Source organism: Topomyia yanbarensis, chromosome 1, assembly GCF_030247195.1.
Source record: "Topomyia yanbarensis strain Yona2022 chromosome 1, ASM3024719v1, whole genome shotgun sequence".
Taxonomy (NCBI): Eukaryota; Metazoa; Arthropoda; class Insecta; order Diptera; family Culicidae; genus Topomyia; species Topomyia yanbarensis.
Window position 1 is genome coordinate 48260643 of NC_080670.1, and position 21941 is coordinate 48282583.

At 40.5% G+C, this 21941-nt stretch overlaps 1 protein-coding gene across 2 annotated transcripts in view; it reads right to left on the reverse strand.

Moving 5' to 3' along the window:
• LOC131677543 (cytoplasmic polyadenylation element-binding protein 3) overlaps positions 1-21941 on the reverse strand; it is a 1053225-nt gene that overhangs the window by 901455 nt on the left and 129829 nt on the right. The window lies entirely within an intron of this gene.

The following is a 21941-nucleotide window of genomic DNA, read 5'->3' on the forward strand; positions in this document are numbered from 1 at the left end:
GCAAGGGGGGGGGGCTTTCTCCCCTTGACGCATTTTGCGCCGAACGAAATTAAAGATTAATCAAATAAAAGGCAAGAGATCTATTTGTGTAGTTTACACTGTGTTAGTATCAACCAGAAATTTCATTGTCGCAAATGGTCGCGCTTCATGAAACACCGTGCCTGGACGATCTGTCATAATATCACAAATTGCATAACGAAGGTCCGAATGAGAACACAAGTTGTTCAAAAAATAGATGTATTCTTGCCGATGTACGGCTGCTCCAACTGGTGTGGATGGGCACCGTGCACAGCTATCTGCTTCCACTCTGCAATCTTCTCCTCCGTAGTCCGTAAATTGCATTGAAGATTGTAGTTCGCTTGCGCTATAGTTGCGGTCCGCAGCACAAACTGCTTGATATACTCCATGTCGGCTGGTATTTTCCACAAAGTATTCTCGCAGCCGTAGCACCTGCGCTACACATATTGCCTGGATGTCGTCTATTTCTTGTCCTCCTTCATCCCATGGCAATGTGAATCTTCCCAGCGCCGACTGAGGATGGCGCATTCCCGCTGGTTCTAAACGCCTTCCTCAATTTTCTCTCAAGATTTTCTGACCACTTCTAATTGATGACACCGAAACTGTAAGTTAATTGCTACTGTATTGACTGCTCTGACTTTATTCCCCGCGTTCAGGATAGACTTCAAGATACAGTTCACTTGGCCCAAGAACGTTATTGCGGAGGTTAAGCTTGATGTCGGTGTGGCGAATCCCGGGGAGCTGCAGGAATCCGATATACTGATGTGATTCGCCGCGATTCGTGTCCCGAATCATCTCACCTTCGTCGATTTCGCAGTCTCCAGTCTCGACCAATCGCCCTGATAGCAGCTGAGTAGATCGGCATTTCTCTGGGCCAAACGCCCTGCCGATGTCGCCCCTAATTCTTTCGGCTAGTTTGATAACTACACCCAGTCGTTCTGCCGAGTCAGCATAGATCTTGATATCGTACACGTAGAAAATATGGAACGTCTCTTCCGGTGAGCTTTCTCTATACCTTATCTGATAGTCATGCGGTGATAGTCATTGAGGTGTCCTACTGAGCGGGATAAATGAATAGTCTTGGAAGGTCCCCCTACACACGGCTCACAGAAAGGAGGCTTGCTATTCCGCGAATTGACAGTTTTCAGTGACATCAGAGAAATCGTTGAGATAAACAAACGGATTTCTCGAAAGTTGTTAATTAACAATATTTGAGCTCTTACGGTGGAAAAAATAGTGTGCAATGGATTTTTGACGTAAATTACGCCATAATTACACCAGACACAGTGGATAATCAGTGCATCTATGTGATTATTAGCATAAATCGGGAATTTGGATGCATGCCATAGAAAACATATCCCACCGTAATTTTCTGATCATAGCAAAGGTTTTGGACATCCGCATAGCTTCCTTGTGATTTACCAGGTGCCGATCATTCGTTAGCAGCAAACAATATATGAATTTCATGTAATTGTTTTCGCCGACGATTTCTATGACGCGCTCTCGTCAAATGTTTACACTCTAACGAGCTAGCCTAGTATATGTAAGCCGTGCCCCTCAAGATACGAAGCATTCTAGTCCGCAACACGTCTTTTCAACTTCTGAGCTGAGCGGTTTTGTCGTTCCTCTCTCCATCACCTGCCGTGGGAACCTTAGACTACAGGATCAACCTCATACATATTTAATACCTTGATGAGGAGCGAGTGCGGTATGGAGTTGTATGTCTTCTTGTAATCGACATAGACCATACTAAGGTTCTGTTGGTTACACACTACTTCTCAAACCATGACTGCATCGAGGGTGGCTTGATCTTTTCTGTCTTGTGTGTTTTTCTTACATCCGTAGTGATATATGTGCTCAAGACCTTGTGCAAACTTGTTAGACAGTTAAGTGGCACGTCCTTGGGGATGAGAATTGTGCTACCACGCGTGATGAAATCTGGCAATAAACGGGGTTCGCGTAACGCCCAATTTCTAAGGTACTGCGTACCCTCGCGTACATCATTTTTTTCGACGGAGTCAGTTGACATCTCGTCGATTTCTTCGCCTGCTCATTTCTCCTCGCGCCTAAGCCACTGTTGCCCTTCGCGATATTCTACGGGGACCTCCCAATTACTGGTTCAAAAGCTATAACATCGCTGAAATTGGGCTTCTTGTGGCTGATTTGGTCGTAGAAGTGTAACGCCTTAGCCATGTTGATAAGACACTCCGTTACTGTATCAGTGTGTCGTGTTTTTTCGTCAGCTGGTGAGCTCCCAGCATGCGAAGCTCAGTAGGTGCAATGATAGCGGCAGAGTTGTTCGAGATCTGACTCTCCAATCTCCGCTATCTTGAAGGTATTTGCTTTTCCCGGTGATGTTGAGATGGGTCGCCTCTAGTTGTAAGTCGGTATCGTAAACATCTTACGGTTGCCACTGCAGTACAGAATACTTCCACGTTACCATACATGACCTGAAGTTCACAGGTCAACTTAAAAGAATACCGCAGCTTCGGGATCCTGGGGCGCGACATTGGATCCGTGTCGCGACATTGCGCAACCGCTTCGTCCACATTAAAGACCAAATCACGTAATAGCTGCCGACCAAGGGGTGGGTCTTCTAGCAACGATTCTCTCTTTTCCTTTTTCTTAACGACTAAGAGTGAATCAATTTTTTCTTGTAACGAGCGAGACGATGATGGAAAAAGATTTAGAACACCGTGGAAAAGGTCATATAAGCAATCTTAAAGTTTGTTGACGATGTAACCTTTTGTGTTCTACCGCAGGAGTCATTGTCGTCTGGAGTACTGTGGCTCTAAATATTAAAAATACCTTTTTTCCAGTCTCTTGCTTTAAATATACGTTAAATTTAATAAAAAAAATCAGCCTCCTCACGTAAAACAGGATTGCTACGGCTCTGCAACCGGATATGAACCGGAATACTGACTGGTTCTAATTCGCATTCCGGCTCCAGTGACACAACCGATTCTAACTGGAATCAGTTGTCACTAGAGCCGGAATGCAGCTCATTTTCCGGCTGAACTTAACTGGGAAGGAGTTGCGGTGCTGAATGGCACTGGACAAGGAGTCAGGGTTCAAGAAGTTGTGGTGGCGAATGGCACAAGTGAGCCGAAAGGCTCAATAAATTAGACAATCTGGAGTTTGCCGCCCATACTGTCCCCGTAGGGAAAGAGCAAAAAATTCTCGACGCGTAGCTAGCTTCCCTACTTCCATACAGATATTGCCACTAGAACTAACTACTAAGTAGTTGGGTGCTATGTACACAAAAAACCCTGAAAACCCCTCCCCGAAGTAATACCGTAAAGTAGTGTTGGGGAGGAATCAGATTCCGTTCCCTACGGTGTTGGTTTTTGAATATTCTTTTGCTCTCTCTAAAAAAATACACTCACACACACACAAACACGGAAGAGCGTTTCAAGAGCCGTTGAGACCAATATCAGCCCGCCATAAAGTTGGACATCATCGCAAATGTAGACGTTGGCAAAGCCATCACATTGATTAGAAGACCAAATTCAAGATCAATAGTTGCAAAAGTGAGACAAGTTTTCGCTTTAGTAGTTGTTACAGCTGTACCTACGTGTATAGCGATAATGGCAGCCAGCCCGGGTGGGATTATTGACTTCTTTTTAATATTGAGCAGGATCGCCGGTGTCAGTTTTGACAGTGAGCTGTTCGTTGCCTGGATGAAAGCTTGAAGGAATGGGGGACGTATCTGCCAAATTGAAAGGATTTTCCCGTCAGTGACGAGGAAGTGGCAATCGGAATGTGAAATTACAGGCAGGTCGTCGGTGCGCAAATTGGATGACGGAATTGGGTTGGATGAGCATTGATAAAACGAAGGTTTCAATAGCTTAGCTAGGAATCGAATACCATTCGAGTTGTGATATGAATTAGAATTCATACTTACAATGTTTGGATTGTTCGATTTGAATTGTTGCTCAATGTTTACCTGGAATGAGAAAAAGAAAAAAAAAAGTCAGCTAACATATATAAACAGTGGAATACGGCTTATAATTCTAATCAATCAACTATTCTGACATATAGAATAGATTAGCTCAAATGACACGATTCCGATACCGAAGTACAGGTTATTTTAATTACGTTTATAATATATTATCCATTTTTGCCAGTTCGCTTATACTGTTTATACCCAAGACGGATACAGGTGCGCACATTTCTTTTTCTGTGTGTGAGTGCGGTTGTCATTTTTCTTTGATGAAGCCGAAAAAACACGAGGATATGAAGAAGAAAAGCACAAACAAATGATGTAGTGGGCCTTTCTGTTGCCATAAGTTTTGTTTCGGTTTGGTCATAGTTAATCGTTTTTTTTAGAGGTAAAAGGTGTTCATAAGTGTTCTAGTCGATAGATCCGAGGTGAAGCTCGGCTTTTTTTTTCACTTTTCATCGTGCGCCAAATAATCAGGATGCTCGTTCGGATGTTTATGTTTACTTCAGGGGCCCCGGCTGCCATGCTTGCAAGCAAGGATGCAAAATGCCTACCTTTTCTACGGCTGTAATTTTTCTGCCTACATTCTCATTTCTTTTTTGACGCTGCTGTCGTTCGCTATTGCAGGACGCCCAGCGCTGTACGGCAGTCTGTAAACAAAGCAGTAACATGACAAAGAAATCCTGTCCCCAGTACAGCCACCAGACGCGAGCGGTACAGCTTCTCTTTCCTTATTTTACACTTTTTAATATTTTTAATCTATTCAATATTTTCAATCACAAACGACGGTAATAAATGCCCTTCGTTTACACTACGACCGGCATCATCGCTTTCGTGTGCGGGCCTCTTCCTTTGACTACGCAGAGAAAAGTGTACAAAGCGAGAGAACATACTTTACTACGCCACACTCTCACCGAGCAGTCGGAGTACAGCAGCAAAACAAAAATGTATTCTACTACTCTACGGGAAAATGTACTCGGTTTAGCTACCGGTCTGACAAGAGCTGTAGTGATGCGTCACTGTAGCGGGCTGTACGGCTTGTGCAAATGTAAATATACCGAAAAAAATGTAGTTTACCAGTACCTTTGGCATCCCTGCTTGCAAGTATGATACTAATACACTCAAAAGCGTCAAATGTTCCCACCTTTCTCTCCATCTTGGTTTACATCGACTTCGAGCGCAACTAAGCCCTCTAAGAACGGTTGGTTTCAAAATCGTCCAATGAAGGACGTTCGTTAGACCAATTTGGACAACGTCCAAATAACCGTTCAACAAACGTCCATCGTTGGACCCGTGTTGAACGATTTTGAAACATTTTTTTGGACGTCTCAGTGGGTGTTCACAAAATTTTTCACAGTTGGTGTAAACAGTGCTAGTGAACTGTCAAGAAAAGTGAGGTTAACTGTGTCAGTAAAGAACCTATAATAAGATACTGACACAGCTAACCCAAGATGGGAGAAAGGTGGGAACATTTGACACTTTTGAGTGTATTAGTTTAATACTTGCAAAATTAAGCATGGCGGCCGGGGCCCTTGAAGTGAACGAACGAGCATCCTGATTCTTTGACGCACGATGAAAAGTGAGAAAAGGCCGAGCTTCACCTCGGATCTACCTATTAGAACACTTAGGGACACTTTTTACTTCGAAAAAACCGATTAAATTAACTATGACCGAACCGAAAGAAAACTTAAGGTAACAGAAAGGCCCACTACGTCATTTGTTTGTGCTTTTCTTCTTCGTATCCTCTTGTTTTTTCGGCTTCATCAAAGAAAAATGACAACCGCACTCACACACAGAAAAAAATGTGCGCACCTGTATCCGTCTTGCAGCTAACCTCTCTCTTATTGACAGTTTACTAATACAGCCAGCGTTGCCAATGTTCCAGATTTATCTGGAATCTTCCATATTTTTCTCAACAAAACAGACACCCGCACAAGCCAGACATTTTGCCAGATTTTTTAAATTTTGCCTGATTTTCCCAGACATTCGGAACTCTAAAATTGAATTAATTCGTCTTTCTAAACAATAAACTAGTATAGGTAAATGCTTGGGCTCTGCTGTCGGATGCTACGTGGCTTCCAGGTTGGGTTTTGTTCAGAGCAAGAAAAAAGTGATATTAACCTCCTAATGGACTGATTTCATAAACACCTTTGGAATCGCAATCTGATGAGTTCATGAATTTTTATAAAAAAAACTCTTTAAAATGGATTCCAAAAAAAATTTAAGGGTTGTGTACAAGACACGACCACGATGACATTGAAAATGCAACCAGTTTTATGAGCAAGCAATATTATCCGTGGCCAAATTAAAATCTTAATGTCATCGACTGTTTCAGAACTACACACAGACATGCTTTTCTTCACTAGAGATAATTGTTGAATTTTTAAATTAAAATTGATAATCTGTAGTTTGACAAATTCAAGTTTTAAAAAAGTTTTATTCAAATCCCCGAAATGTGAACATAAATTAATGATGCTCACAAACAAAACCTTACATCTATCTTTAAATACCTGCTATCAAATAAATGTTTGCCATCACGATAGAAAAATAACTGGTCATAAATCAAATTATTCGTAAACGAAGAAAGTTTAACATATGCATCTTTATATATTCGGTGGTTTAATTAACATTAACTCTGAAATGTTCTATATGTGGGGTCCATTGATGGAATCCTGAAAAGGACTATTTGTGGGATGCACAAACACGCGTGCTATGGAATGAAAAGTACTAAACGAACTAAGGGCATTTGGTTTAACAAAAATAACATGCAGAATGGAACAATTAGTCAGCTGCAAAAAAGGTTTGCCATCTTTTCTAACCGCACGCTACTTACATCAGATAAATATTTCGAAATGAAAAGAAACAACCTTTCTCTTCAGCATCTAATATGAAATACTGATAGCTTGAAACGTGACATCGGCTTTTATCACCTTCGCACTGATGATGGAAGGACTTCCTTCATGCAGAATAACGAAAAAATATTTGCGGATTTTTCAGATCCTCCAATTTCTATAATATTGCAGACCTTTGTATTTGGTTTGGTTTTCGCCAATTTCAGCATGGCAATATACTTTTAAATAACTGTACATTTTTGTATTGTTTCGGAAGGATAATATTAAACAAATCACTGATTGTTGTAAATTTCAGGTTGTCAATGTACGCGCAAGCAAAACGTAACGAATATAAACGGCGAAATTAGGTTATCGCAGTCATTGTCAGGAATTTTTCAAATTTGTTCATCTTTGTTGGTTATAGCCCTGAAAAGGGCTTTTAATTTACAAAAATAACATGCGAAATGGAACGATCAGTCAGCCGCAACTACGGTTTGCCATCTGTTCCAGCCGCGCGCTATTTACATCGGATAAATAATTAAAATTGTAGAGAAACAAACAACCTTCCCCTTCAGCAGATAATTTGAAATACTGATAGTTTGAAACGTGACATCGGCTTTTATCACTTTCGCATTGTTGATAGAAGGACTGCCTTCATGCAGAATAACGAAAAAAATATTTGCGGATTCTTTTTAGTACGGCTTTCGCTAGTTAGCAGTGTTGCCACATCCTCCAATTTTCTGAAACATTGCAGAATTTTGGATTATGTTTCCGAAAGATTATATTTAATAAATCACAGGTTTTCACTAATTTCAGCCTGGAAATGTACTTTAAGTAGCTTAAATTTAATTGGAACAAATGACAGATTGTTGCAAATTTCAGATTGTCGATATACGCGCAAGCTACAAATAACGAATATAAACTGCGCAATTGGATTATCGCTGTCAATGATTGGAAATATTCCAATTTGTTCTTTATTGTTATAGCCTTTAAAAGGACTTTTAATTTAACAATAATAACATGCAGAATGGAACAATTATTCAGCTTTAACTGAGGTTTGCCAACTCTTCCAGCCGCGCGCTATTTACATCGGATCACCCCCAGCGGTAGCAGTGATCAAATGCAGTACACATCGCAGCGCATTGTCAACATGCATGACTGCTACTGCTGTTCTTTACGGCCCGACGTTCGAAGGGAGAATGAAGTCGCTCAAGGAATGAAATTCTTTAAATAGTCGAGGATGACGTCATTCATAGAAGCGTAGTGTGCTGGGAGCTCCAATATGTCGTACGAGTCGCTATAGGCACGATGTTACTTGTCTGGCAAAACAGCAACAACTGATTCAAACAGTCACGCGGCACATTTATTTATAACTTTTCGTGCTCGTTTGAATCACTAAGCTGCTCCCTATCGACGGCGCTGCCGGGGATAGTTTGACTGATGTATGGGAATTTTCATGTTTTCGAGATCTGTTCATTTTTGCTTGTTTTTCAATAGCGTGCTATTGAAATACAAAAACACTATAGCAATAAAACATAATTTCAGTTAATTCCGAATTGTTTGGTGATAACCAGACGGAAATCCGTTCATAAATAAGAAAGTTATTAGCGTTCAAAATAGTGACGCAAAAACGTGACATCGTTTGATTTTAGATTTTAGAATGACACCCTGCCCCAGATAGTGCAGTAAGACATTTTCAATGTCAAAAAATTGGGATTCAGATTACGACAACGGACTACTACACTGAAAAAACTTAACACGTTAAGGTTCAAGTTACCTTTTTTGAGCATGTGTTAGTTTTGAACGCTGGGTAGTATGGGTAGGAAAAATTGTGTTCAGCTTTGCCACCGGATTATCCATTTAAACCTTTTCAAAACTCTAAAAGAAGAATATCAGCCAATTTATTAGATCACAACGATTCAAATCATGCAAAATAGCTGCTGGAAAAACTATCGGTTTCGCTAAATGGTGCTTTTGAAAAAGTGGCTGTGATTTTTCGTCACACTACCACACCGTGCTGGGGTACGCAACACAACAGCGCAATGAAAAAACCACAGCCACTTTTTCAAAAGCACCATACAGCTAAGCCGATGGTTTTTCCGGCAGGTATTTTGCATGAATTGAATCGTGATGATCTAATAAATCGACTGATATTCTTCTTTTAGAGTTTTGAAAAGGTTTAAATGGATAATCTGGTGGCAAAGCTGAGCACAATTTTTCTTACGCACACTACCAAGCCTTGAGGTAACTTGAGCCTTAACATGTGGAAATCTATTGAATTATTTCAATCCACAAACACATGAAATGCAAACGGTTGCCACTTGAATATCCATTCGAGTGTGGGAAATATAGCTTTCAAATGAAATTCGTGCGAACATGGTGTGAAAAGCACATCAACATCATAAATATCATTGACTGAAATTTCCTAATGAATTACACGTGAATATCACTTTGTTTTACTTAGATATTGCAATGACAGAAGAATCCTAGGGGCAGATCACTCTAGAAATGTATAACAAATTTGCATCAAATTAGAAAAAAATGCATTTAATTTCCATTTTTGCATCAACTTTGCAATCCCTAGCAAAAAAAGTTTGTTTAACAAACGTCCTAAGCTGATTCACTTTGTTCGACGTTTTGTTGAATTTTGGGCTAATTTTTTGTAGGGTTTTGACGTCTAACACGCAACGCAAAATATATAATGAATTTCTATTTTGATGCAAAGAAATGCATTTAATTTAGCTGATTTTTAAAAATGTATCACAAGTGATCTGCCCCTAGGAAGAATCGGTGAAATCAATTGTTTTACATGTAGAAATGCACTACATGTTTTTCATGCGAAATTCATGTGGAAAGTTCATACTTTTCGACTCAATAGCATGGCAATGAACATTCAATAGATAAATATGTTGTATTCACGTGGAATTTGATTGAATTTAATTTAAAACACCACATGAAATGCTTTTTGATGGATTTTCATGTGAAATTCAAAGGGACATAATTTCTTTTACTTTTTAACATTTAACATTTCACGTGCGTTCGAAAGTGATGTTTTATTGCATATGATTTTATCGTGTCGATTATTTTCAGTGTAGGTATAAATTTTTAGTTATAAGGAGTGGCAGCACTGCCGAACCGCTCGGACGTGTCTTTCTCTTTGTGCAATAATTGGGTCATTAAATGATAAAATTTTTTTTTTATTACATAAAACGATAAAGCTGATTCTCGTGATTACAACCATGTTTTTTTCCAACTCAGGAAACGTGAAAATAAAATTTAAATTTAATATAAAGAAATATGTTGAGTCTTGATTTGACACTATCAGAAGCATTTGACATATCGAATTTCACGACAAATGATGCCCTGTCAGAAAAAATGAATACATGTTTTCCCGCAAGGTTATTTTGATTTGACATAAACACCATAGACTTATCCAGCTGCGTTAGTATTGTGCCGTTTTGACGTTTAAGGTTCAAGTTACCTTTTTTAAGCATGTGTTAGAATAGGGATCTTTAGGGATGTGCGGGTTAAGGCATATTCTGATGCAGATTAGTACCGTGAGTTTATATCTCAGTCCTTTTCCAATTTTTTGGCCCGAAACTATTGAAAAAAAAAAATTATTTTGTTTCCTTTTAGGACAATAACACATCCAAACCCATGCGACTTGCACGACTCTATAGGTTGCCTTATCAGATCTACCATAGTTTGCAGATGAAACTTGGGATGGCAGGCTGTTAGCGGATTGACAAAGTACCAGATCATGCTGTGTGGGGTGCTGTCCCGGTTAACAATGAGGCGAACGAGATATTTGCAGATACGTCATTTAGTCGGACAACTGTCAGTTTGTTGGTTGAATTTAATTTGGTTTTTTTTAATTTAAAAATCAGAAAAGAATAATTAAGGTTTAAGAATGATATGAGTGCACTCGTAAGGACACCTGCTATCAATAAATATGAAAAACTGGCACAATTTTTCCAAATTAAAGATCCCTATTGAACGCTTGGTAGTGTGGGTAGGAAAATTTGTGTTCAGCTTTGCCACCAGATTATCCATTTAAACCTTTTTAAAACTCTAAAAGAAGAATATCAGTCGATTTATTAGATCATCACGATTCAATTCATGCAAAATACCTGCTGGAAAAACCATCGGCTTAGCTGGATGGTGCTTTTGAAAAGTGGCTGTGGTTTTTTCATTGCGCAGTTGTGGTGCGTACTCCAGCTCGGTGTGGTAGTGTGATAAAAAATCACAGCCACTTTTTCAAAAGCACCATCCAGCTAAGCCGATGGTTTTTCCAGCAGGTATTTTGCATGAATTGAATCGTGATGATCTAATAAATCGACTGATATTCTTCTTTTAGAGTTTTAAAAAGGTTTAAATGGATAATCCGGTGGCAAAGCTGAACACATATTTTCCTACCCACACTACCAAGCGTTCAATTCTAACACATGCTTAAAAAAGGTAACTTGAACCTTAAATTGGGAGGAAAACAAATCATTCGCACTGCGAATTGGGAGGAAAACAAACCGCTTGTAGGCTTAAGGGGAGGGCGGTAGTATAAAAATGCGAGATCTCAGTGTACGTATTTTAAACGTCAGATATCTCAATTCAATGCATGTTATTTTTTTCATTTTGAGTGTTGTCTTGATAGGCCAGATGTAAACAACCGCAGTTTTCCTATGCTTGGTTGTCTATGTTTACTTAAGATTTATTTTAAATAAACAAAAAAAACGTTTTTACGTATTACAATGAAATATTTTTTGAAACAATGTTATATTACGTATATTGAACCTAAAATTTATCGAATGGAACGGAAAACTATATATAGCTTAATGACCCAATTTCCAAAGTTTTCCTATAGTATATAATGTGTTTGACGGAAAATTGAAGTCAACCATTCACATAGTCATTTCTTCTATAGAGTTACGTGTTAATAGGTGTGAATAGTGTGAAAATAGAGAGATTTTAAGTAGTGATTTTATCGTCACATTCATTCACTTTGCAATGAATGCGCGTGACTCTAGCCGCCAAAAATACACCCGCTCGTTCAGCGTAGCGCTATCTATAAATGACTAGTTGATGCAACGATTTCACTAATGATGGAGGAGAAGTCTTGCACCCTAATTAATTGAGAGCAGGTGAAATTGTTTAATGTTATTTTTTCAATGTTTGTATATTTTATCCAAATATTTTTCTCATCGTAAATACGGGATCAACGAGGAAAGTTACAAACATTTCGCACTGAAATGTTGTTGAATAAGCTCCTCATAAATAACCTGCCCTACTTACACAAACACATCTATGAAAGTAGTATGGGTTTCCTGCACTTTCGCAAGTAGATGTATAACTAACATTCCTTCCCTTCCTCGACGATTGTAAGGACGTGGCAAGGTGTACACTGCGATGCTTGTTCCACTATGAAGAAAAAGCGCTAATCCCAAATGTTTTTGTTTTCTTGCGACACGATATAGTGGATATTTTGGTAAATATTAGCTGATCATTGTACAGCCACCCACGATTTGTGCAATCGTATATGCTATGCTACGCTAGGTATAAATTTTTAGTTATAAAGTTCTGAGCATTCAGAGATGCCAGAAAAGTTGTCTCTCGGATTCAACAAATATCGGAAACCCCGACAAAAAATTGGAAGCATAGAAGCAATCTTTTTCTAAGATATATTTTTTGCCTGGATTATAAAGGTTTTTACCGATGAGTCATTTTTATATTTTTCGGGTTGGTACGATCAGTAATTGAACCCAAGTAAGTTGCGTATAAGGCATATCATTTTAAGATACCGTCTGCCAGAATTTCTTATCGTATGATACCGTCTGCCTTCTTATCGTAAGATAATGTCTGCCAGATTTTTTCAGACTTTATTTCGATGGTGCCAGATTTCGATTCAAAATATTTGGCAGCGCTGAATACAGCACAAATTCGTTAGTTGGGTGTTCGCTAGTTGGAGCGTGCCCAAACTAAAAGTAACTTATGTCAAAACTGAAAGTCAAAACGGTATTGACATTTAAAAGTCATCATTTCAAGGGGTTCATTAGTTGATTTCTGTCGAGATCTAGAAAAAAATATGCTTCGAAATCCAATGGAATTTTTTTTTTTGAATTCATATTCCAGAATGTTTTTTAATGAAATAAATATGTTAGATATTGCGCTTCTTCTATTTAGCATCAATTAGTTTGTGTAGCAGAGATGTTGGTTGCTAACTTCTTGGAGGTTATCTCTGATGTATTCAATCACATTATCAAATGACTTTTTAGCTAGTGGCAACATAGTATGCTTGCGCTTTATCGGTTTTTTTCAGCGGCGCATCCAGTTCTTGTTTTTTGTGAAGAATTTATCAAAAATATAATTAATGGCAAAAAAGAACACTAATGACATTCTTTATCTCAAAATTCATCATTAAACTGGGAAGAAACAGTCAACTTCCGTGAACCGCTAAATATTTCTGTTTGTTTTTTCTCGAAAGAAAACAAACAATAGTCGTGACCTGGGACGGGACATGCGAAGACGGTCTTCTTTTTCCCTCCTGATATTGATGTTATTTAGCAAGGAAAAATACACTTGCAAAATTATTTCAAGCAAATGTTGTTGATAGTGCTGGGCCGATGAGGCATATATTTCTGCCGATGATGTACAGATTAGTGCCGAAAATAATAGAGCTTACACATGACATGAATTTTGTTATCGTTTGTCTGAGTTGTGTAAAACAACATCAACCATATCTGTTGAGCAGAATAATAAAATTACACGTGCCGTTGTTACATTTCGCATATTTGTTTCTATGCATGTACATGCATCTAACCAACATGTAAAATATATTTTGTAAATACACCTTGTGTATAGCTAGGATATTACGATACTACTCAGACACTGCCCGCTTCAAGAAAATGAAAATCGTCAAGAAAGGCCCGATTCGCAATGACAGGCCATTTCCGGTTCGCGGTGACGTTTACTTTTTTTCTTTTTGCACGTCCCATCCCAGGTCGTGACCAACCTAACGAATTTGCGCTATACTGGACTTGGAAATTTTTTGTGAACGACTAGATTCACTCGAAACAAATCGCAAAGAATTGCGCAAAGTCCATGTAAACAGTACAATCGTGCTGTCAGAAATGAACACTTTCAGCGTAAAGTATTCCATTAGATTGCATGATTTTCTCAATGAAGCGACCCTGTATTGAATACTTCACGCTGACGTCACAAATGAACTCAAGTGCTCATTTTTGACAGTTCGCTTGTACTGTTTACATGGACTTTGCGCAATTCTTCGCGAATTGCTTCCAGCGAATCTATTGAATACTTTACGATGACGTAACAAATGAACTGAGCGTTCATTTTTGACAGTTCGCTTGTACTGTTTACATGGACTTAGAAAAATTCTTTACGATTTGCTTCGAGCGAATCTAGTCGCCCACAAAATTTTTCTAAGTCCATGTAAACAGTAGGTACAAGTGAGCTGTCAATAAAAGTGAGGATAACTGTGTCAGTAAACAACCTAATACAAATGTATCAAAAGAGAGAGCCTTCTTCGATGCGAAATGTTGCTAGAGAAAAATCCGATTTTGTGCTGAATGTTGCATTCGAATCACTAGGTCTTTACCATTTTGAATCACTGTAAAATAATATGCAAACGTATTAAATCATGGAGAGAAATTTAACGTTAAACTAGAAAAATACCCCAAAAATCGATTTTTGTCAACATTTGACCAATGTTATTCATTTATGTGCGCCGGGTCCTCGCTAAAACATTCTTAAATTAGCACCAGGATTTTTCGGTAAAATTTTAACAACACCAACACCATCTCGACCCAGCAATGTTCAGCACCCACAGCATTGCTTTTATAGGAGAACTTTTACACAAAAGGGTAGATCAATTAAACTTTACTCACTTTGCTCCGTTTGAGGCGAGCAGGTACCGATGTGACAACTGTCTTGCGAAGCGTGCAAATTCCCCGATAAAAATGGAAGGGCACGTTTCTACCATTGCTTTTATTGCTGCTCCTCCCGACACTTACTTTATCACAATCGAGTTGAGTCGAAAGTCATATCCCCGTGACCTATGAAGAGGCCGAGGCTGCTTTCATAACCAAGGTGTTCTGTAATCAAACAAATGGTTATGTTTCGAGTTGAACCATTTAGTAGGGTTACTTTTTAAGTGTCAATAAAAAAGGTGTCATTTTCTGGTGGTGAAAGTATTAACAAGCTTAACACAACCTCTCGAATATGATCGATGTTTCCACTATCTCCTAAACAGTCGTCTGCCATCAGGGCGTAAAACTGCAACATCGATACCAGACCAACTCGAACGGACACAAGCTGGTCCATTTTTCAACACGGCCGCTCCCACACAGTTAACCTAATTTCGCTCAGTTCAACTAAAACTGCCTGAGCACTCATACCACACAGGCAGGCCTACTGGCCCTGTTGCGGAGCGGCCAATATCTGGACATACTGTCAACTGGTACAAATTGTTCCATAACGCAACGGGACAAGGCGGAGGTGGGCGGCTATCAAAAGCAAACCTCCGAAATAGGCTGAAATCTACATGCGATTCCAGAAAAATCCGTCACCTAACCGATTCCACTCCCTTCCCTTCGACAGGCGGCAAACAAAAATTACCATAAAACAGCGATTAGACCTTTAGTGAGCGACGGGAGGGGGGTGCAAGCAGCTGCTAGTAAATAACCGAAACATTTGCAACAGAAGAGAAAGAAGTAAATCACATTAACAACAAAGCCCACCATCCCCCGAACGGGACTCCGAAAGCCTCCAGGGACTGCGGACGGTGTTCGGTACGATGTGACAAAATTAGTGGCCACTAGTGGTCAGCTGGGTTCTAATTGATTACCCTACTCACGAATCGTATCTGTGTGTGTGCGTGTATGTGTGTACGTGTGTGTATAGTACGGGTCCCCCACCCGCTAAATATGACACCAACACGAAAAACATTAATCAAATCACTCAAATTATTCCAACTAAGCGAGTGGAGGCCACTTTGCTGATAGTGTCCCCCGACTGGGGAAAACGACCGGTCGTCGTCATCGGAACAAGCCAGAAAATCACATAAACATTAGCGTCGTCGTGCCTCCCGGCGGCAAGGGATTTAGAGAGTCGAGAGTTTGGACACAAACATGGGAGCTGTTGAAAATTTACTTGTGCCAGTAACAACATAACACAACCAGCACTATACTATGGAACACGGGTCAAGGGGTTGCGACCCGGGCAGCCCGAAAGAGGGAGAGAGAGATAGGGATAGTGAGTGTGTGTGTGTTTGTGTGAATCTGGACTTCCGAGCATGTTTTTGATAGTTGTCTATAGTTTGCTTAATGTTGAAAGGACCTGTCTGCCTGTAGGTCTGTAAACATTCATGCTTGGTTAGCCGATGGTCAGACGGTGAAAGACTTGGGAAATTTCTCGGGCATAGAGGATGGAACGTGACTGTGAAGCATTTATAAGCAGTGAAGATAATATGGTGGTAAACATTTTTGGGATCAGGTTAGGTAAATGGTTTGAATTGTCATTTTTACTACACCCGGGAGAAAATGTGTTTCAAAATAGGTGAAGAACGCAGGGACGGATCGAGAGGGATTCATAACGCTCCCCCCGAAATATTCAACTTGTTGAAAAATTTTAATTTGTTTCAATTTGAAATCGGTTTCAAAACCATACAAATCATTTAAAACCAAAGTTATATCATATTACGTTTTGTACAATGTTCATGTAAAAATCTAAAAATCAGATTGATATGCTCGTAAACTAGTTCACCATTTCATATTACTGTTCTAATGATTTAGTTCATAGATCTAAGAATTCTATCTAACTATTTCTACCGAGACATCACTCAGTAACAGCCAGTTGTTTAGCGTCAACGCAACGTGTGGATTTCTAAATTTTATTGTCTAACTAACGCCAATTTGGTGCTGGTTTGGACTTATCTAACTAGCATTAAGTTAGTGTTAGTTACTGACGAGGAGAATCCGAAACACTAATAAACCATATATTATATTATGTCTTGTGTGCACAAAATATAGTCTTATCTAAAAAAAAATCCCGTTTGGAAATTTTGCATATTCATAGATCTTCTTTTAACCAGTCCCATAATTTGATATTTTAGATACAATCTTCATTGTACGACTCCCCTCCCTTAGGTTGATGAGTTTGACGGTATTGCAAACATCATCAAGCATATTTGTGCATCAGTTTTGTAGAACCTCTGACAGACAATTGTTTTGAAACGGTTATTGCATTAAACCTCGATAGTGGTGCATCGAGGAGACCGAGAGGGCTAATGGGCCGTTTTTATGTTTTGTGTTTTTTTATAGTCTGCACCAGCCCTAACTAACCATTAGCCTAAGCCCGCTGGCATGGCCGACTGGCAAGTCGACGTGGATTGGCTTTTGCTGTGGACCGTATTTGCAAACATTGGTCCAAATCGTAACAGCAGTGTTGGTGGACAAGGGCCGCAATGATGGTCAATGTGTGTCGGTTTATCGATCCGCTTCGTCATCGTGCACAGGCTAATTAAGAAAATGTAAAAGTAGAAGTCTATTAAGGTTAGTGTAGTATAAATTGTAGTTTTAGTGTACAATTGTTATGTACTAGTCGTATAGTGTGTATGTGTTCGTCTGAGTATTTTTGACAGCTAAGTCAGAGCATGGATGCAGAACTGGTGTATTCCATAGAGTAGTGGGTAAACCTTCCTAGGATTTGTTAGTCACTTCTATCCGGTGTTCAATTCGTACATTCGATTCGTTCCTTTCAGGAAGATCGGACTGAATAAATTAAGATACGATAAATTTACCGACGCACGTGAATTATCCATTCCCGGTCAGCATAGCATGATAAAATTCTAACGAAATGCAATCAATTGCGTGTTCTCTCATATACATTCACAAACTCTCTCATTCCAAATGTACAAACGTTCATGACCCTCACGATAACACAAACATGGTCACAAACGTAAACATGCAATTACAATCATCCACACATTAAATTGAACGTTGTAGCACTCATAAATTTATAAACACGGTCTCAAGCATTAACTTATCCCTCACATGTTCATGAATCGGTCACAGCCGGAAGTGTCTACCCTCGGCCCTAGCAGCCTAGACTCATGCCTTCAGTTGAACCAATCAAAAATGACGCTCCTATTCACTAGACAACACGTTCCATGGCGACATGACTGGGAACTCTGGTGATATGAGAAAACTTCCTTTCTTCTAGCATCTGAACCATACATTTAAATTTAAGTATCAGAATAACGGTCTGTGCCACATGGTTGTAAAATCGCATTTTCGCATGCGAAGTTACATATTAACGCTAGCACACGCGACAAATACGTTAACATATAGACGCTGGAGCCATTCGCGATCATCCACGCACACTTACGCTCGCGATCTCGGAAACAGGATAACACCACGATGACTAAGTGAACGTTTTAGCACTTATAAATTTATAAGTACGATCTCAAGAGCGAACCTACAAATGCCCGTGTTCGTGCGATCGTGAATCGGTCACGTCCGGCCCAAGCCTAGGTTCATGCCTTCTTTTGGACCAATTTAAAATTATTCTCATATCCACTACACAACACGTCCCACGCGACATGACCGGGAACTCTAGCGATATGGAAGAACTCACTCTCTTCTAACATCTGAACCGCACACGGAAAATTAACTATCAGGTTCACAGTCCGCTCACGATCATCCAAAAACACTCGCGAATATGCGAAGGGCACACGGTTATAAAATCGAATTCATACACGCGAAGGTACATACACGCTAGCACACGCGACGGACAAACGCCCATGCGATCGAATACGATAGTGTACAAATGCTTGAACCCTTCGCGATAATACACGCAATCGTTACCAACAGAATTACAAATACTATACAGTAACAAAGCGTACTACTTGGGTTGCTATGTTATTGCAGAGGTCGCCCGTGTTGTGGGAATTAGATACACGGTAGAGAACATCGTTAACGACTATCATTTCGGCTTTTTCCCGTGGATCAGCTGTATTAGTTACGGCGTCGTTTATGTTTTCGCGTGTTGGACTGCGAAAACGCATTGTCTTTCGTCCTCAGTACAGACGGCACCATACCGGTTGGCCTGAGAGAAATATAGCGAAAACAAATGAAGAATCGGTATTGGGAGAACTTCTTCCGTCGGGAAACCTTCGTCGGCGTAAATTAGATTCACCGCTGGGGGCCAGACTGAGTAGATCGGAACGAGACACCACCAGTCGCGGGTCGTCGGATCACAAGTGAACCGGACGCCTTGCTCCACCGGATTGACTGGACCGACCTCGGTACCTGGTTAGTTGGCTCGGTTTCGGGAGTACTTCTCTCACCGAGGAATTCTTCGTTAGAGTAGGCTAGGTCCACCGCCGGGGACTAGATTGAGTAGTTCGCGAACAAATCGGGAGCTGTATGGCTCAACGAGGAAGTGGTACTAAATGGCACAAGAAGGGAGTCAACGGGCTTAAAGTAGTTGCGGTGGCAGACAAAGGGCTCAGTAGGGAAAGGACACTGATTCTTGACCCACAGTTAGCTTTTATACTAGCATAAGCAATGACCACGTTGTGTGGATGGTCGAAAACCGGTGGTGTGTCAAGGTGTGGTGATTTCATCCTACTGAAGGAACTAACTACTAAGTAGTTAGACTAGCGCGGGTGCTATGCATGTAAAGCGCGTTCCTAAAGTAATACTGTAAGGTAGTGCCGGGGAGGGATCAGGTTCAGCGTCAAGAGTAGTTGTTTTAGCGGATCGGGGAGGTTGTCCAACCCCGTTTCCTAAATTTAGGGTCTTTTTGAAGGTTGTTTAGCTCTATGAAAAACATGCCAGTTTCCCTTAGTAAATTTATAATACTCTTCTTGGTTTTCGCATCGCTACATAGGGCACTCGTAGACTGATCGGATTTATATTGTGCGTCCATGTAATATCGTCGTATTTTCTGCAGTGGAAGATCACATGTCGGACATCTACTATGATCCCACAGTAGTCGTACACTGCTGGTGAAGTTCAATCTCTTGGATTCACGTATGCTGGGAGGTGCCAACTTCAATTGCTGATAGATATTGCTGGATTCGTACCAATTTCGATCAGCTCGCATTCGAGTACAAATATTTGGAAGAGGTCATCCGATAACTTCCGCCAATTGTTTGGGAGCTCGACCTACCAGTGGGAGATCCGCATTATTCTAGCTTTCTTTCAACATGCGGATGGACAGTTGGGGAATGGTTTGGAGAGCGAGGAGATCAAACGGGAAGGTACCTGCTTCGGCCATGATGGCTACGATCGGATTTGTAACGTATGCTCCGGATGCGATTCTTAATTCTGTTGTAGGCAGGTGCGAGAGTTTACATGACGGCATCTCCACTCCTACTTACGAGTCCCATATCATGCTATAGTCGCGAGAAAACAATGGCAGAACTGATTTGTAGCAAAGAAACTCGTTGACCACCTGATAGCTTAGCTCCGTTCGTTTTCAGGATAGACGGACTAGAGTCACATGCCTTCTTAGTCAGTTTGCAATGCGCTTTGACGTTCAGCGATCGATCGAGAGTGATACCAAGGGTTTTGAGATGTCTTCTTGCCTGTAGTTTTCCATAGAGTGGTTGTGCTTTCTTCCCCGCACTACAAAAGTTTGTCGTCGACGTATAATAGAACAGTCACTGTACTCGGAAACACTCGGAAGATAGGTTGGATTACTACGAGGAATAGGTTTACTGAGAGCACAAAATCCTGTGGCACACTATTTTCCAAGTGTAGCTTGCACGATAAATACCCATAGACGTTTACCTGGAACATACTCTTAAAGAAACCTAGTTGAATATCATGTTTCCGCGTATCGGCAACTTTCATAATGTTCGTAGGATGCCATATCTCCAAGTGATGTCAGAAACCTTGAACAAGTGAAGCGATGCTATGAGACAATGCTCGTCTCGATCCCGGGAAATTCTCTCTAGAATGCCGCAAAATATGTATCTGTACCCCGGCCAGATCTAGAAGCATGTTGTCAGTTCTCTAGCCGCCCGTTTGCTTCTAGCTCGGTTAACCGACAGTTTACCCTTCGCTCGAATACTTTCGCCCTACAGCTCGTCAACGTGATTGGTCGGAAAGCAGATAGACCCGTGTCGTTCGAATATTTGGCTTTGGAATTGGTACAATGATTCCAGTTTGTCAACAGGATGAAAATATTCCACTGCGCTATAACCAGTTGGAGAGCTTCAACAAAGCAGTTTTCACCGATAACGGCAGTCGTTGGATAACTGTCGTAATTCGGACCTGCAGAAATGCTTCGTCCTTTATCGGGTGCCCATAAAGGCTCATTCAGAGTTAAGTTGGAGTTTTAGGCGAAAAGTCAGTAACAATGGCACGATTTCGTTCGGCCTTTTCTCAATTTGAAACAACGTAGGGTAGCTGAATATTGCCGATATCGTGCTGTAATACTCTGGTAGTTCTTCAGCTACTTCTTCTACGCGTAAGCAGCTGAACGTCTAACGTGTTCACTGTCTGCACATTTCCGATGCAGTGGAGTTTTGGATATTTTCGCAAAGAGTTCCTCCTACGATCGTTGTGTGGCATCACGGATTTATTTTCTTATTGCTTCCCGCACTTCCTGGAAGCTTTTCAGTGCTTTGAGTTTACGGGGGTCCTTCATTTCGATACGCTTCTGTGCTCTAAGTGCTTTTCATAATTTTTTTTGTGGCTGCTTTTACCTCCGGGGATCGAGGAAACGATCGATTGGCGATCGATTAGTTATAGGTGTATGGAAGCCTACTCCAGATGTATTATGAGGCCACAGTATCGATGCAGATTGAGAGGTCGATAGGTGAAGTAGCACCGGTAGCTGGGTCGACTCGTGTGTGCGATCCATTGTTCAGAAAAGGATGACCCAAATCAAATTGCATGACTGAAAAAAACGCTGTAGAAAATTACCTAGTAGACCGATCCGTTTCAAACTTTCAGACAATCAAATGAAACCCATTGGTAAGCTTGTGGCATATTCAATAAACTTCACTATCATAACCGTACGTTCGCACCCTAAGCTTGAGCTGGAGATTGTGCGACCACCCCTGGCTGCTACTCCGTTATCGATCTGGACTAGCTGAAGTTGCACAAGGAATCAGTAGATAATTA